The sequence below is a fragment of the Rhopalosiphum padi genome, chromosome 3 (assembly GCF_020882245.1).
Source record: "Rhopalosiphum padi isolate XX-2018 chromosome 3, ASM2088224v1, whole genome shotgun sequence".
Classification (NCBI taxonomy): domain Eukaryota; kingdom Metazoa; phylum Arthropoda; class Insecta; order Hemiptera; family Aphididae; genus Rhopalosiphum; species Rhopalosiphum padi.
The window spans coordinates 6,681,904-6,702,199 of record NC_083599.1 but is presented as its reverse complement, the minus strand read 5'-3'; the positions used below and the strand labels follow the sequence as shown (position 1 = coordinate 6,702,199).

The window sequence follows — 20,296 nt, the reverse complement described above, 5'->3', positions numbered from 1 at the left end:
ATTTCAAAAAAAAAAAATTAAGAACATTTTCTTTATTTTATACCTATAAATAACTTAAAAATATTCGATATATTTTGAAACTTTTATCGTAAACATAAAACAATAACCTAAATATTTTTTCGGCATTTTAAGTATCTACGGTCATTCTTTTTTGATTTACACAAAAACAAAATCAATTTTGTCAACAATTTTATTTACGTAAAAATCCCCATTTATTTGTTTTTTTTTTCGATTATAAAACTGCGTTCTAAAAAATTTTTCACCCTTGGCTCTAGAATATCAATTAGATCCAATTTATTACCAAAAATAACTTACATTTAAGAAAAATAAACACATTATAAAATCAATACATTCATCACTTCGCCCGCGCGATCTAAAATAGTAGATGTTTTATAAGTATTGACTTTTAAAATAATGAATATACGTATATACTTTTATAAAGTATTTAATACGTATAAATAATTTGATGATAATCAAAAAAAAAAAAAAAAAATGTACATTATTAGATTATCGTATTTAGTAGTCTTAAATACAATAACTACATTTAAATATCAAACTTATATATTATAATTATACCTAGTTGGTTAATATAAATAAACTAGCTGAATAAGCCGGGTTGCTCATCTCTTAAGTAATCGATTCGTATATAAATTGGTTTTTTATTATAATTAAAATGTTTAAAGTCTAGAAACGTAATTTATAATATTTTTTATGATTTAACTTAATTTATGATATTTATAACTGATATGAAAAATAATAAGAGTGATTTACTCATATGCTCATTTGGTACACCCTTGTGAAAAAAAAAAATTTAATTATTTAGATAACACGCTAACAAATCATAACCTTTAAAAACAAATCCACCTCACCTTCCCATTAGAAAAAAAAAATGAAAAATCGGGCGACTTAGTGACACTTATAATAGTATTTGGAACATCTCTGTGAAAAAAATTGGAAAAAAGTTAAATAATGTCGTCACAAAATCGGAGTATAAAAACGCCTGTTCTTCATTTGTATATATAAAGATTTTATTTTATAACATAATTAATGCACCGACATAAGTATAGTACAGTTTGATTAACCATCCATTTGCACCCCTTTTGCTTTTTTATAATTCAGCTATTCAAAATCTGATTTTCAAAATGTTTTAATATACTCAGACTATATTTTTTAAATTCTTAAGATTTTATATACTAATAAAAGAATGCTATTTGAACATACAAAATTTTGTTTTTAAAATGTCAACCCCGATTTTAAACTAATCAAAATCTAAATGAATAATTATTAAGCTATTTGACTGTTTTTATAATAAGGACATAATAATGTATTAAGAAGATATGGAAGCTATATTCATTTGAAAATATTAATAATAATTACGATTATAATAATTTTTATAAAATAATTTTTAAGGACTATTATCCTTAATACAAACAAGCAGTTTAAACAGAAAAATAGCTTGTTTGTGTTATTAAAAAACTAATGAACTAAATAATAATATAAATAAATATATAATAAAAAATGGTCGTTGTTATTTGAAAAACAGAAATTTTTACCAACACATGCCATTCCCAGGGTAATACCTAATACAAAAAATCTTAAGAATATATATTCATGGTATTTTTAAGTTTATTTAATTTTTTAAATTTTGTACATCAATAAATACAATATTAAATTAAATAACGTAGGTGATCATGCTTTGATCATCACTGTATATGCGAGGTAACAAAACATTTCGTATTGCACCGAACACACTATAATAGTATAATATCAATTATTATATGATGTCCTCTTGTTGAATAACGTCTTTCCTATTTGTTTGTGAAAAAAATACATACATGCATATGATGCATGTCTGAGTATTTCATAAACACGTATATTATAATATAATGTGTTTGTGTTGTACTACGTGCGCGCGCTCGTGATAAATAATTAGCGTCTTTTAGACGCCCGGGTTCGGAAATCCAGAAATCTCATTACTCGCAGTAGAATTTTATCGTAAATCGTTTATCGGAACTGCGGCTCCCCGGATTTCGTTGTATATATAATATTATATATTACATATATAATGCCTTTTACAAGCGGCGCGCGGCGCCCGGATGTAACGGATCCGACACCGTCAAATTAATTTTGCGTTTCACACCGACGACGTTTGTGCGCGTATAAATTCGGTCGAAGGACGATAAACACACGCCGACGAGCACGTAAACGTCTCGCACGTATAATGCACACAATTCATATTAAAAAAAATAAAATAAAATACACATCACTTACGATGTATATTTTGTATGACGACATATCCCATCATATTATATTCTATATAATGGGCGCCTGCAGCAAACTAAAGTGATTTTACTTTAGTACTACACACTTATTTTCGAAAACTATTTTTTTTTTATTGGCTTATAATTTAAATTTATTCAAAAATAAAAATAAAAAATAACAACTATTTGTTCTGTTAATTATAATTATTTTAATTTAAATGTGTTTGTAACTAATTTACTAAATGATCAATATTATTAGTTTAATGAACGATTTGTATACTACATCTCAATAATCCGAAAATAGTCTGATTAAAAAAAAAAATTACATCTCTATAAAAATATTAATTTTACCACCAATTAACATTTTGTTGATAGTCATCTTTCAACACACATCAACAGTAAATCAGTGCTTTATCGATTATGGGCGTTGTGTGTTGTATTGGGAATCGTTTTTATTGTATACAAAGCAGACGACGAAGGAGGACAAGAATAAGAAGAAGAAGAAGAAATACAGAGACGAAAATGATGACAAAAGAGAACACCAGCAGCTTTTAGGATAGACTTTATATAAATTCTGGGTGGACATAAAAATGGGTGTGGGAAATAAATCGTGAACCCGCTCCAGAAGAGACCAAAAGCTGCGCGGAACGAATATTATCGTTGAGGGGGCGACAGGAGGGCGTCTATTAAATATTAGGTCGAAATGCTTTTAACCACCGACGCCGCAGTGGTCTTTCAACGGAAACATTTTACCACGTCTAGATGAAGTGTTTACAATCTTTTTTTGGTCCGAATTCGAAACTAATCCCACCACGTCACTTTTAAATAGGGTTTTAAATCGAAATAAAAATGTTTAATTATAATTTCACTTTTGGTTATCAGTATTATTTTTGTTTTTATTTTAATTTAAAATTATTAATTTATTATTATAGAAATAGATCTTTATATTATTTTTTTATATATATTTAATGTTATGCTCTGAATTTTCTTTTTTCTACTTTAGTTTCAATTTTAAATACAATTCTTACAATTTTATGAACAATTTTATAATTTGTTATATTAATTTCAATCCTATTAGCTAGTTTGATCTGTTATTAATCTATATTGCTTTCTATTACTACCTATCAATATAATATATTCTAGATTAGACATTTTTTTAAACTAACTTTTTATTGTGTTTTTATTTCAATTTAAATATACATTATATGAATAATATTATTAACGAACATTGTTGTTTTTAATATAACTTGATTTTATTAACGGTTTTTGTCGATTTTTAGAATCGATTCTAAGGGGACTATTTTTAAATAATGTAGTACCACTGAAATAATTATGATTAAAAAAAAAAAAAAAAACAATACACGTTTGATTTCGAGTGACGAATGCAACAAGATGGTTAACATGCGATGATTACAAGTATTTCATATAGGTACCTATACATCATTAGCACTGTAGGTAACGTTATTGAACTACTATCATGTCACGCCGCATAATATAGGTATCATAATAAAAGGTCGAATAAACCCCTCTGCAGCTACGTGGCCTACAAAATATTTTAGATGCCGACGACGCCACACGATATACGAAGCCGCATTTCGGTCTAATCGACGTGTTTTTATTAAAACTTTGGAAAATGTCAAAAATAACGGTCTACCGTATAAAGCGAAACACCAAACACCGCAATAGTCCTCATAATATTGTTTAATATTAATGTAATGATGAAAATGTGGTGCCACCGTTTTATTTATTTAATTGTTAAATTAATTTTTGGCATTTGTAATAATATTATTATTCTCATTTTTTTTCCAGTGTAAAGTTTTTAAAAATGTATAAATTATAACCAATGTCAAGAGTCTAGATATCATTTTTAGATAGATAAATGCATTGCAATTTAAAAAAATATGTTGATTGATTAATACATAATATTTATAATTGTATTTTTCTACAAACACATTTTAATAACCAACTACCATAAAATATGATATAGACCAATTAATATTAGAATATTTAATATTGATTTTCACTTAAAATAACTTAAAACAGTTCAAAGTTTCAAAACCGTATGTATATACTCCAAAGTTGTTAGTGTTTTACGTATTGGTGTCAAGGTTGAGCAATTTACAGTACAATATTAACTATCATAATATGTAACTATATACATCACCAACAGATATTAATGTGATATAATTATCATAGGCAATTAATAATTAACGAATGACGGTGTAAACACATAAGCGCTTAATGCTCATAACTCACGAAAACTATTTAAAATTTATTACACGCGAAGTGATAGAAAATATTATTGTGCATATTTTATTTTATCGGTTTATAATAATGTACTGTATAATATAATATTATTATGACACATTATAATATTACGAAATTAGATTATTTTCAACTTATTGATAGACAAGTTATATAACATAGTACAGAAACCAAATTTTTATCATTTTAAACATTTTTCGTGTTTCTAAGTGCTGAAGAATTTTCGCTGAAGGTATAAAGACGTATTGTAATACACTATACATTATAATGAGTGTATGCGCGTTTGATGACATTTTATTAATATTAATGTATTCACGTTCTAATTTGTGTAAATATTACGCAGGCATGTAATCTAGAAGACTACAGAAGGTTTTCAGATGGTAAATAATCGCTAAATATGTCTGGCATTTTTCCACAGATAATAATTTGTCTAGTAGAAAGAAGTTACAAAAGTTGTTTCATATAGAACGCGAACCGGAAATCCTATCTGACCATATCAAGGTTATACATTGAACGAGTAATTTTCCAACTTTCTCAATTGTATATTTAATATTATAGTATTTTTCCAGTAGCTTTATGTTCTATAAAAAAACTATAACACCTTTATCATATATCAACATACAAATAATTACCGAGTGATTTTACTTTATTTAAACCCAAGAAACTTATTAATTTTAAACCTGATGTTTCCTTTAAAAAAAAAATAAAATATTTATTTGCTATTTTTATCGTTATCATTTTTTAAATTATTTACCATTTTAAATTCCTTATTACAAGTAGAATATTGTTTTAAATTCTCTGATAAAAAGTCGAATTGTTAACGAGTAGTTATGAGTTATACGTATTTAAAGTTTAGATCAATATTAGAGTAGAGTGAGAAGTTGTACCCTGCATAATATTAGTGGAATCTGTTCTTCAAAACTTTAAATACTTATAACTAATAAGCTACTTGCAGTCAAAAATTTGATTTTTGTAAATCAAAATACTTCAAATACTCCAAAATATGAAATTAAAAATGTAATATGATATTATTCAAAAGAGTAAAATAATTAAAAATTATAATTTTTCCAAAAATTTGAATTTTTAACGATTTAAAATTATGCGAAAGAAATATTTTCAAAAGCGTTGGTATATTTTGAAATATGTAAGTATCCAATTTCAAATGGATCAACTCATATATCTTTGTAACATTTTACAGGTTAAAAACTGCAGGCGACTTTAAATTCACCACAGCTGTGTGATTAGTGTATGGTTTTGATAGAAATACACAAAAATGCGTCGATTTACAGCGTAGTATATTATAAATAATAATGATATACCACCTACATATTATATCCGGTACTGATGTACACGAAATGGTCTGTACATCCGGTCCGGTGGTTTTTTGTACTCATTTATGACATAATATCGTATAGTACGTAAACACATTGTAGTTGAATACACTATAATATTTCACATGGTAATAAGTTAATTTTGATTTCACGGAAAACAAAATGTAAAGTAATCTTGGCCGTATAGGAAAACAATGGATTATTGTGTCTACGTATATATTAAATTAATTTCTCTGACCAAGTCAACACAACAATAAATATTATAATCTTACTGGCTGCTCATTTTACGAGGTGTTACGTAAAAATAAACTCTAGTTTTTAGATTATTATTTAATTACGTATTTACTGACATAAGCATTTACAACTATGAGAGAAATACATCTATATAAGAATATAATAATAATTATTTATCCGTCTTTTTTTAAAATTTTTTTTATCGACATTCATTTATTAGTTATACTAATAAAAGTTTAAATTTATCGGTCATTAGGGATGGTCATTATAGGATCATCTATCGTGCTTTATGCAATAACCGTTAATAATTGACAGCTTGAATTAATTTAATGCGCACTACGGGATTTCTCATCAAAAGTTACTGTACTCAGTGGTTTGACAAAATGTACCTCGTGTAGTCGTATACACTAAAAACAATAAACATTAATGTAATGTTATCATGTGCGTGCATGAACATTTTAGATTCTGAGCGGAGCTATGAACGTATTGATTTTGCAATGTATGTTTTTTTGTATGTACATGATTAAATGTAGAAAAAAATTATTTTTTCAAGTTAAAAATATTTTCTATCCTGATCTAGTTATTGTTACTTATAGAAAGAAAGTCAACGTTAAAAATCCTCAGAACTTTTTAGAATAATGCCAATTAAAAATAAAAACAAATTTAGGGTAAAACGGGAATTTTTACTCAAAACCAAAATGTATTTTCTCATTAAAAAAGGATTGATTGCATATACTTGAATTTTTCAGTTATTTATTTTATTTTTGCATTAGACTAAATTTTAAAATTAAATATTGTTTTGTTAACTATTAATAAAAAAAAAACTAATTGGTCAAAAACCTTAAAAAATGAATACAATATTTCTAATACTTAGTTAACGCTGGAACCAAAATATAAATTTGGACAACATTTGATGTTTAATAAGTCACGTTACGTACCTTGGCGTTTTAAAGACTATAATTAGTGTATATAAACTATATGCACCGTTGTTTGGTGTTAAACTTTGACTCGTACAAACACAATATCTAATATAAAAATATAACGAGAGCGAGGTAGTAGCGGTAACTGCGGCATTTCAGATTAAAATCCTAACGATTTTTACGGTTGAATACCGTCTGTGTTTCTAGTATTTAGAAACCCACGGCCATTAATAACGAAATGTAATAATAACACAGCACACACTATCAAATGTACACCGTACTCGGCTGCAACTGCCCAGTGCCCGTGGCATAATATTATTATATGTATAATTTATATAATGTATATATATATAACGGCAATGTCTTGTTTGACAGCTGCTATACACGTATTATACCGCGCGTGTGTTATATACGATTACATTGTGCTTTGTATGCCTATAAAACGAGAAGGGGTCTATTCCTTTGGAACTTTCCGAGCGTTATACCGAGTAATTTAACAAGCATGCTCGTTCAATTTTTTCATTTAATAACGAATTTATCCAAATTTCGATTCTTGAATATTTTAAATATAATCAAATTTTATTTTATTAAAGAAAAAAATAGATTGTGCATACTTAGTCCATCACTCTATACTGTCCATTAAACGAATATTACTATTTTATCGATTGAAACTAAATATATTACGAATACCATTATTATTCGAAATTAGCTGTACAGATCATTATCGGGTGTACGCTATAATATATTATTCTATTATACATTAGTTTATAGGTAGGCGTAGGTCTTATCACTGCATTAAATAGAAAAATAATGTATTTATGAGGTATCTATACTAAAAAACAGAGAAAATGCTCCCGTAAAATCTCGTAAAACCTGTTTAATAACCATTGCATTTGTAATACGATTTGAGTGGTTAATTAAATAACAAACAATTTATTGTACGTATGCGATTTATTGAGTTTTATTTTATTATTTTTTAATTATTTACGAATCAAAAGTGATTCATAATTTTTATTTTATTTTGGGTTAGATATATAATATATATATCACAGTCATATGTTAAGATTTGGTGCTAAATTTCCATAGTGAAATTAAAAAGTCACTCACAGTAATATACTATTTCTACAGTGAAAAAAAAATATTAATAATATTTGTAAAGAGGGTGTACAAATTAAAATTATATTTGCATATTATATTTAAGATAAAAAAAATTGAAAATTGTCAATTAAAAAAAAAAAAAAACAGTGTGATAACATTCCCTTTGTAATGGCCTTAAGGATTTCTCCGAATATATCTAAAAAGTTTATCGCATAATAGCGTTAGCGTAGTTGTTTATCCTTTTAGGTTGATCTAGAGAGGGGTCAGAGGGGGGTGCTATCGGGACTTTAAAAATACATTATTTCTTAGCAAGTTTTTAACGAGTAAACGAAATGATTTATTCCACTATACTTATATAATATACGCGTTAGGGGCAAACAATCTATATTGATCTAGCCGACGGATATGTTGAATTTCCGCTAAGACTTTGTGATTGATCAAGACATGAGATAAACATACGTTATACCTAACTTTCCTCTATGCAATAACAATACATCATTGTCAACAATAAAATCATGTTTACTATTAGTTACTGATTGTTAATGTTGTGCATGATAGTGCATATGTTATACGATATTCCAAATGATAGTGAGTTGGCCGACTAGGAAGACGAATGATTTTAATGGGAAAATTCTATATTTTTAATATTATATTGCATCTACTGTTTGTTATTTACACGATCATTTCTTATCAAACTAATAATATAATATAATATAATAGATATTATATATATTTTAGTATACTCAACTTGGATTTCAATATTATATTCTCATCATTTTCTGGAATGCTTGACACGATGCTTTTACCCGCCTACAAATGTTTTTCAAATTTATATTGTTCTAAAAACATATTATATGTTTTTCAGAGTTTTGGGAAATAGAGAATTTTTATAATATTTTCATTCCATTTAAATCCATACCTACATAATATATCATGGCAGTCGTGGTCGTGTATTTTAAACAACAAATTTTATTAAAGTTAATAAAAAATGTACCTACTGTATTAAAAAAGTAAAATTCACAAAATTTGAAATATATATAAATATATATGTTTTTTATTTCTTAAGACTAAAAAAACATTTTTTACCCATCCCCTCCAAAAAAAAAAAAATGATATACTTTACCGCCCTTTACCATTATTATCACAGTACTATAAGATACAACAACAAAGTTATTATTATATCAATATACTTTACAAAATGTCAAAAAAGTAAAATTATTTAAAAAAGTTCGTATTGAACTTGTCAAATTTCGTTTAGAAATCGAAAAATTGGCGTTCGTGAAATAAATTAATACAAATAACTATTCTTCTTAATATTTGTCACGGGAATTGTTTATAATTTACCAAATTGAAACCGATATTCATAGAATTCAATACAGAAAAAAAATGTCATTTAGGATTCGTATAAAAGTATATCATAATATAAGCACTATAATTTGTTAACGGTTAAATCTCTGAAAGCATTCCAATAAAATCGTGGGTATTGCAAGCAAACGGCTTGATGGTGACTTTGATCTCGACCGTATAATAACGACTAACCTGATGTTCACTAAATTAATATATCTTTGGTTTCCTTACAAAAAATATACTATCATGCTGCAAACGACATAAGATTAGGTCTTTGAAAATGTATTATTTTTTTCTTTTGATCGTCGAGATTCAATGGTTGGCATAAACAAGCTAGTGTGCGTCGTATTATTTGAAAACCAAGTAATAATCGTTTTCAATACGTTAAGAAATATAAAAACTTTTTTTTCAAAACTTTTGAGAATAAAAACAAGAATGTTTGAGAAACTCAGGACGTTATTTTCACAAATCAGTTGTATTCGTAATAACAGGGAGTGGAAAATTTACAAAACAGTGTGAAAACGCGTCGTTACTCGTATTATAATATTATGTTTAGAGCAACGAAGAAAAAATAAAATAATCAAAAACGTCAATTTCTCGAGAAAATAAATCAATTGACAACATTTTTTCAATATTTGACCTATAATGTCTATATCATGGGTTAATTAATTAACAAGTCTGTTATAAAATTATAGAATGACGATCAGCGTTGAATTTATTTTCATTTGAAGGGATAAAATCTACTTCATATTATTATATAATATCGATTTTAAGATTTCGAATTAGTATCTAGTATTAACATGAAAAAGTATCCATAAAGTGATAACAATAATAATAATATCATAATAATGATATCAGACAAAATAGTATAAACAAATTAAAATCTATAATTGTTATTTACTCGTTTATATTATTGTTAGATCTTTGAGGATTTAAATTCATTCAGTACGTAATAGTAAATGTATCGTTTTTGTATACTCTAAATCAAGAATACTCAATCAAAAGTTAAATTTTTGTTTTTTCTAAAACTTACAGATTTATAAAAAAACTGTAAAAAATTACAACACAATGGCATTGTGGAATTTACTTTGGAATTGATGAAGTTATAAATATATTACTTTTTAAATTACTACTGACTATTATAATATTGTAAAATACGTGCAAAAAATTATTAATTCTGGAAAAAATTAAGATTATAGGGAAGAATAATCTCTTAACTCGTTGAAAAAAATAATAATGCAATTCAAGACATTATTAATAATTATTCATAATCTGGATAAATTATGATATTACCGTTTATAAATTTAGTATGTATTAAATATAATATTTAAAGAGTTATATCGATTAATGGAGCGGTCCCCACTACGTAGCCCACCAGCCACATGCGGCCCTTTAAAAAATGTAGTGCAGCCAGCAATAAAATTAAATTGCACATTCTAAAATTCAAAATTATTTAAATTGATATGTAATTAATGAACTTTTTCCTACAATACATTTTCTTAACAAAATATCCTGTTTCATTTTATTATTCTCCACTAAATTTAGTAAACTTTTGTACATTTTTATATTTTTAATTATAAAAATGTATGCGGCCTGCAAGAAGTTTAAAAAAATTAAATTTGGCCCTTTCTAAAAGTCAGGTTAATGGAATTAAACCTAAAAGACAAAAAAGCCAAATTTATTTGAAAATGTAGCTTATATAATATATAACCCGATAAATAAATTTATGTTAGAATAATACAATTGACACGGTTCACAGTAATTGCAATTACAAGCATTGTAGCAGATCACCGTCATTCTTTCCTATCAACCGACACTTTGGGGCACAAACAGTGCAATTCGTTCGACTCTCGCATCCTACTCGTTCTGGACCCATACTGGAGAAGTGGGACTGAGTTGGCTGTACGCGTACGTATAATGGCTAACTGCAAAGGCCACGACTAGCTTTGGTGACGTTCTACAGTAGTAGAAGACCAGTTAGTAAACCAGGCCCCGTGAATATAATTACCGACCATTTTGAGTGTCATTGTTTAATTAGATTAATTAGATGTAATCAGGTGAGCATCTAAGGTGGATGAGGGGAAATACTATGTGCGTAATCGTATTATATCGGCTGCCAAAAACAGACATCCTAGAATTTACTTGTATGGCAGAATCTACGGGAGATATCGTCTCTTGCCCCCTTAAATCCGTGTCTTTATGTAATATTATTACTTATTTCGACCTAATAAAATCAAAAGTATATTATACACTCGATTTGTTATTTTGTTTCTTTGTTTTATCCTTACTTCTTACATAACACACATTTTAGCGGACAGCGGCAAACAAAAATTTAAGTTATCGCAGTCCGCGTTACAATATTACAGAGATAAAAATTGAAATAAAACCTAAGATATTACACAACACTGTAACTAATGAAGGTCGATAAATGATTTAAGATCTAGTTTATTCTATTCTAGATTATGAGCAGTAACCGAGTCATATGGTTTAATGATTCAGTTTATTTTATGGTATCCAAACTAAAAGACAAAATTATAGAACAGAAGAAACTATACAACTTGAAATATAAGGTAATAAATTAATATCACGATGACATGATACGAAATTAATTCAATATTATAATGTATTTTAAACAACAATAATTCATACCTAAACTGATCTGCTATTATAAACTTTCAATTACAAGTACTAAATACCCGTCGTGTGTAATAGTAAATACGATGGAACACATTGTCTATAAACTTCAAAGAAGATAATTAGATAACTTTTTAATGATTTGATTTAAGATTTTCACATAGAATATAGTTACGTGATATAATGTTTTAATAACAAACATTAGAATGCGGGTTTTTAAAAAATGTAATGATTCTATTTAGGAAAACATATTCGTATCTACAGAATGATTCACCAAGCATACTTATCCTTACGTTTGTATTTATTGATTAATTCACTGCTTAAATAATGTTCTGCGATGTTAAAAACTTTGTTTTAATCTACGTTTTTGAAGAAGAAAAAAGTGGAGGGCAAGCTCGGAAAATTACCCTATGTATTTATAGATGTTCGAGGCCCAGATAAACTTATTAAAAACGAAACCAGATATTGCAAAATATAATACGATTATCATGTATATTATTTTCACATATAAAAACATTTTTAGTTTAACTAGGCATGCGTGAAATTGAAATTGTACAAGATTCGATAAAAGTGTAGAATGCACTACTACATATACAGGTTACTGTTGGTAAACACGTATTTTTAAAACCAATATTATAATATTAATATTATTATTTTTTTTTTATCGTACAACTAAAAAAATAATTTTCAAGTTAGAACATTTCTATATATTTATATATAAGTGTGATATAAACGATAATCAAATTGGTAAAGAAAATCTTAATGGATTAAAAAAATTTAAAAAATTGTGAAGAGATTGCGATTGAATTAAATTATTTATTGTTATACTGATCGTCGTGAATGATAATTTTCTAGTTGTTTATGCTAAAACGAGTTATAACTATGCATGTTTCAATTAAATATTTTTATTTTTACAGTTTTTCTCGATTTTATACATTACATTATTTCCAAAAATATTCGAAAAAGAAGTAAATTAATAAATTTGAATAATTTTAAAGATTCGGAATCTTACTTGAATGCCTAATTTTATCAACAAAAAAATTAGTTCAGCGCTAATCAAACCAACCTCACTATAATTCGTATCCCAGAAATAGAAAATCCACTTTTTTTAATAATATTGTTCTGATATAGACTAATTTATATAGTAAAATGTAATACACTGATATGTATGGTTTAGATTATCCGATACACTGTAGTAATGGTACCTACCATGCACGGTGTGACATACTTGAAGAAAATTAAATAAGCCAAAACCAAAACTATACTAAGAACAATACTGTTTTTCAAAATATGTAAATTAGTTGATTTTTATAATATTTTATATGGTAAATGAAGTCCGACTAGGTACTTTAATAGCGAGTGCGCTTTAGAATAATTACCTTTTGGTTCGTAAAAACAAAACACAATAAAATAAATGAGTAAAAACAATCTCTATTTTAATTCGGTCAAGTGGTTTGGGTAGTTATAAATCTAAAACTCTAATTAGTTTACTGTATAATAATTAATTGTTTTACAATTTAAAACCTCCAAGTATAGAATTTAAAATGTAATATCAATTTACTGATTTAAAATTTGTTTCGAGTCAACGTCATTTTAATTATATAGCTCATAGTAATTCTTTTTATTATAATAATTTTTTAATAAAAATGTTAAAATAATATAAACATTCAAATACAATTATTAAAGTTTTTATTTTTATACATTTTTCGGAATCAATAGTCTAATAAAATAATAATAATAATAATAATAATAATAAATAATTTAGTTTTTTCTTTTAATTGTATATACCAAATATTGCAATAATCCATAATTACCAGAATTTGTTTTGAGAAACATACATTTCTTATTAATATTTATTTTTATTTTTTCATTAAAAAGTATATTGAGTAATACATACGATCTGAACTTTTATTTCTTTATACAATAAATAAATATATATTTTGTATTTGTATAGATGTTTACTATAATAATAATTTTATGATGTGCATTTTTTAAACATTTTATAAGATAGTATTTATTCAAAAATATTGGAACTGTCAGTATAATTAATTCAAATAATAAAAACGGTTATCATTACGTGAAAAAATAATTAAGACGTATAACATTAATTTGGCAATTAAAAAATTGAATTGTTTAGTTTAAGTACAAATTCTATTTACAGGTAAATTATTAACTTATATAGAAATTCAGCAATTGTATATTATATTATATTGTGTTTGTGAAAGGATCGCATCTCATTGAATGAAATAAAGTTTTAAAATACATAAAGAATTACTTTCAGAATTTTTAATAGGAAGCTAATTTAATTAAAATTGGTAATTATTGTTAATTTTCACTTTTAACTAGGTACCTACTAAAGATAATAACATTAAGTCATGTGTTACAAAATGACATTTAAATAATTCAATATTGAACAGAGTATTTAGTTATGTAAAAAATATCGCACCATATTTCATAAGTAATTTTCAAACTGTTTATTTCAATAAATTTACAAATTTCAAAATATTCCTTCTTAGAATGTAAATAAAAAATTGCAGTTAGGTAAAAATATTTTAACTATAATACGGAAAACGGCGTCATATAGTAAATGATTATTAATTAAAACACTGTGTATAATACTATGCGATCGAATCATATTTGCACAATATGGTATTTCATTACTGAAAGAAAAGCGTTAATCGACGTGTAAGAATTGAATTGAATACTGACTAAATCGATTTCAATGGTCGTAATCACATTCTAATAAAGATTTTATTCACATAATTTAATTGCCGTCACCCGTTACACTCATTAAATATTTTTGGGAAAGATCCGTTTTTGTAGAGTAGTATCTTTGTTTAATAACCGTTGTAGATAAAGAACATATTTTCCTTTTCAGTGTGATTAATTTGTCAAAAAAATGTTATTTAACCTCGTGTACTGTAAACGACACATCCTAAAGTTCCTAAAGTATAACTAAGACATATCAACGGATACTGGTCTGTCGCATAAGATATTTCCTTCTGGCTACGCTTTTGAACAGCGATCAAGATGCTGGTTATATGATCCGTTATTCATGCTACTGTCTTCATGCGTATGTAACACGCAGTAAACGTTTCGAAACTTAAACAAAATATTATGGACTAGAAACTTTCGCCTTTAAACCTTGTGCATTATAATGCATCGTAGTTGCAGCACGGACACGCACGTAAGTGAGAAGGAAATTTACCGTAAAGTTATTTAATGTTCTTATTTTTTTGTTCACTTTTCAGTTAAAATAAATCAGTTATCCAAAAATCCTTAGGTTAGGTTAGATGAAAAAAAGGGGTAATGCTAGGTAATGCTGAAAAAATGTTTTTTTTTATAGTTCATCGAGTATGGATCAGGCTCAGTATGACAATGACAAGTTAGTTTTCTTTCACTGTTAGTTATGTTATATAATAGTAATATATAAATAACTTACTAAGTCATTCATGCCGTCAGTGAAAATATTGTGTTAATCACCACGTGATTTGAACGCAGTAACAGAAAATTCACATATATAATATTATATATTTATATATTTTATAAAAGTTTAACTTTACTGTATAAACAAATATTGAATTATCTTCTAAAGATAAATTCATCAAAAACAAAAAATAAAAATTATTTTAAAATAGTCAGCATTTCCCGAAATACGTTCTCTATTTACGGACCTACCTTTTAAAACACCAGAAAAAAATAACGAAATTACGTCAAAACGCGTATCATATAAGATGACTGCAACGATAAAATCGGATGTTTATTACGGTTCGTCTCTATATTGCAGTAAGTATAATATGTATATGTAACGTTTGTGCAATTCATTTCAGAAAGTCACACCGAGAAACTTATGAATTACTATTTTCGTAAAATTGTATGGAGATAGGTTGATGTATGACTTATAATATATCACCAAAAGGGTAGTACGAATAGAAATAAAAAAATTGATTCTTCCACCGTTGCTGCATTATCGACAAAGGATGCGCATAGAATACTGTGGCTAAATATTGCATACATTCGACATTAGTTTCACAATACCATCAATAACAGTTGACTTAATCACGAAGTGACATAGACATTTGGATGTGAATTGTCTATAATGAATCTACTCATCACTAGATAACAGCGTAGAGACGACGCCTGATAGGTGTTGTCAGACGCAGGAGATGTCCTATTTTATACGTATTATCTATGCGCAATATACTAGTAGTTCGTCCAGATCAATAGGAACCAATGAATTGACTGGGTTTGAATTTGTAGAATACTAGAATGTGATTTGACTATACACCGACTTGTTTGTATATTAGGTACTTACATAGGCAAATCACGTCCAAAAGTTTTTATTTGATTTATTGTATAAAAGGACTAGTAGGGTTGAGCATTATTTATTATTAATCTAATAATGAGTTAATATCAACTTATATTAAGCTGGTTTTAATTCAGTAACACAAAGAATAAATATTTTTTTTAAATATAATAAATCTAAATTAATACTAATCAGTGAGATGGAATGAAAAAAAATTCATTTCAAATTTTTACTAACAATTTAAAATATTTATAATTTAAATATAGTTCTGTATAATATTCGTACAAAATAATAAATCGGTTGGTGTTAATAATTTAATATTTAAATTTATTTTGTATAATTTTATGTAATAAAATTAATGAATCGAAAACAATTTATTTATGCATTTAATAAAATAATATAATAAATTATATTTATTTCACTTAAGTATCAATAATTTGATTAGCTATATACAAGCTGCTACAACTAGCTACTAGCTGTATAGTTCCCATTATTTTCAAGGCATGATACAATTAGCGAATATGTTTCCTGGTATCTAGTGAAAAATTTTCGACTTTTTTCAACCAATTATGATAAAATAGCTTAAAGTTAATGTAAATCAAGAATTGTTTTGCAGATATGAGCTATTTTTTACTATATTCAACAAGATTTTTTTATTCATAATTAGGTACAAGAGTCAGTTTTATAAGCACCTAATAATAACAAGCTTAGGTTCAAACAAAAATGGAAATGATAATCATAATAATATATACAAGGGGTCTTAAATAATCTTCAAAGGCAAGAGCGAAAAAATTATGAAGTACCGCCTATTCTATAGATAAGATGGTAGAACTTCAATTAGTAGCCCTGTTAGAGTTCCTATACTCGTAGACAAAGCTCACGATTTTCCTCTTAATCCATTAGTAGATTTAGTTGAATATGAAGCTGTTCGTATAAATTAAATTGTACATAGATCAAAATAAACCCATTAAAAAAAAACCATAAAATAATATTGTTGCACCATATGCAATGCAAAAAATAAGTACTCGCGTATATTAGAGCACAATTTATTGGTTTTTTTGGTCCTGAGAATGTTTTAAATTATGGTAATAAAAAAGAAACCATTGGCTATGGAAACGCGTTATTTCAAGAATAAAATAGGTGTATTTATAAAACAGGATGTATAAGTAACTTAGTACGTATTTAATCAATGTGTGTGTAAAAAATATAATTATATTATGAAAGTCTCATACTACATTCAATCATAAAAATAGGTAGTTTAGTTTTATTTATGTATGTAAAATTATTATATTTTCAAGTTTAAATTATTAGTTAAAGTATTATTTAAGTTTAATTTATATTTATAGCGTAGTTATACGTTGTCGATCAAATTAAAATACTAACAAAGTAGGTATATCAGTAGTTATAGGCATGAGATAATATAATTTAAATTAATTGGAAAAATATTTGATTTTTACAACATTTTCTATGTGCCATCAGATCCTGTTAATGTCTAGTTATTTCGGATATTGTTTTGTAATGCACTTAGGTGTTAAATTTATTAACTCAACACTTACGTCATTAGAACTAAATTACATCATTGCAACAGTACCATATCTTTTTCTACAATAATATAAAACAATTTTTTACCGAGATGCAAATACTATAATATTGTATATTTATAAACTGTTTATTAATGACTTGTATCTAAAAACGCTAGCGTGTTAATAATTGAATTTCTTGTAAATTTATTTTTTGAAACACACGTAACACGTGACCAAAAACATAATAATAATACGAATAGTATTGGTGTTTTTCCGATATAGGTGATATAGACGACCGTTCGCGATGTGTATATGCATTGTTATATTGAATTTATCGCTAAACGGAATTCAAAACTTATGGACACTCTCTCTATATATATATATATCTACTAAATCTACCTGCAGCATAGCATAGCCATATAGGTCGTCGTCGAAAACTCGGGTGGAATTTACTATAGAATACTACCGCCAATATTATATAGACCCTCCATGAACGGATAAAAAAATACGGTCGGAATTTACTATTTTAAGCCGCGCCGGGTTTGAATGGGAATTCACAATCTGCCGGTTACACAATGCAGAACAAACATACTTTACTCACGAGTTTGTCTATTACGCTCGTCAATGGGGAGCTTTTTTCATATTTTCGTTTCTCTAAGAATTGTATTCAAAACAAAAACACGTACCACCGCTTCGATTCAAGGTTATAATAATTCCTATGATATACAATGTGCTCTTCGCTCAATATGATCTCCACGAATTTTATATTTGTCTAGTTTTTCAATTTAAGACAATCAGTAAAGTACTTAACTCGAACGGAATACATTTTTGTCATTCTGAGCTATCGATTGGAAAGCTACTTTAATACGAAATATTATAATATGTTATCAATGAGCTCCTTAAAAACGATCATCGCGATGAATCACGTCTCGCGACATGCGAGAATGTAATATAAACATATAATATATGTATAATAGTTTAATTTTCAAAAGTATTTGGTTTCTTATAGAAATTTGTTTAATTTTACTTAGGTAATAGAAATCCCATATTATAATAATTACATTTTATTTAGCTATTATTAGAACTAAGACTCTGTATTGGAATTCAAACGTCGAATTTCGTTGGAGAATGCCGTTTTATCCGAGTAATTATATACGATGCCCGACGATAGCGTGCTGTAATTTATTATTATAATTTAACTCGTTACGGCCCCTAAGATAGAAATTATGCGTAGTACCAGGACGGATAATAATATAGCACAGCACAGAATTTTAAGACCACGTAAGAATAAAATACTAAAGCGTGTACAAAATTTTATTTTTATGGTTCGCAATAATTATGTACCAGGAATAGCCAGGAATAGTTTTATCTTAATATTATATTATGCACATCGGGTCCAGCACGAAATTTTGAGAAATTTTGCCCTCCTTTGATAAACGTATTCGTAAAATATAGATCAAAAACCTAATGGTTTTACTATTGATCGGCTTGACGTCGCGTAATAGCCAAATATTACACAACACAATATCATACGAATAATGACGGTCGTGGTTTTTTTCTAGTCTTAATATTCTTTACGGTACCTATTTGTTTGTCAAGAAATGTTTAGTGAGTTTATTTTTCAATAATAACAATATGCATTTTGAGTTCAATTCGTAAGAAACCTAATTATTTCACTTTTTACGTGAACTAAATATTGATAACAGAACTCATACGTTGGGGTACAAGCGTATAATTTACGCATCGTATAAAGTTTAGAGAAGGATTAAAATCAGATTATTATGAAAAATAATTAATGAAAAACACTCGAAACAAATTAGATAAAATAATATATATATTAGACTGTTCTTCCACGTTGATTTATTGATACACATATTTTTATATTACAAGTCAAGACACTTTAATGTATACATATTATTTACGAGAAAGATTCTACGTGAGCATAAAATCGAAATATTTCTTTCTTTTTAAGAGAGCTGAAGTTGATAGTCTTTATAAGGAACAATTTATGCAAATTGTTTCAAGTGATTTGATGAATTATGTAATATGTGACGATAATTAACATCAATAGTGTATAATTATACTCAATAATTATTATTTTTCGTTTCCTAATAAACGTATGAAAATGTTCATGTCATCATTACTACACTTTTTGGCACATTGCAAAGTATATTATGGTCACTATTTTAAAGCCGTTCAAAACGATAGTCCTCTTAAAGGCGTAGCGGATACGCGTCCTCCCATCTCACTTGTCACACGCACTGTTTGACATTATGAAACGAGAAAAACTGAAAGGTAATACAGTTGCTATAAACACACACACACATGTACACAAACTTATATATATATTATACAATATACCTTTGTTTACATATAT

The 20,296-nt window shown here is 26.8% G+C and overlaps 1 protein-coding gene across 3 annotated transcripts in view; it reads right to left on the bottom strand.

Moving 5' to 3' along the window:
• Window positions 1-20,296, bottom strand: part of LOC132923876 (synaptotagmin-7) — a 188,486-nt gene that overhangs the window by 147,079 nt on the left and 21,111 nt on the right. The window lies entirely within an intron of this gene.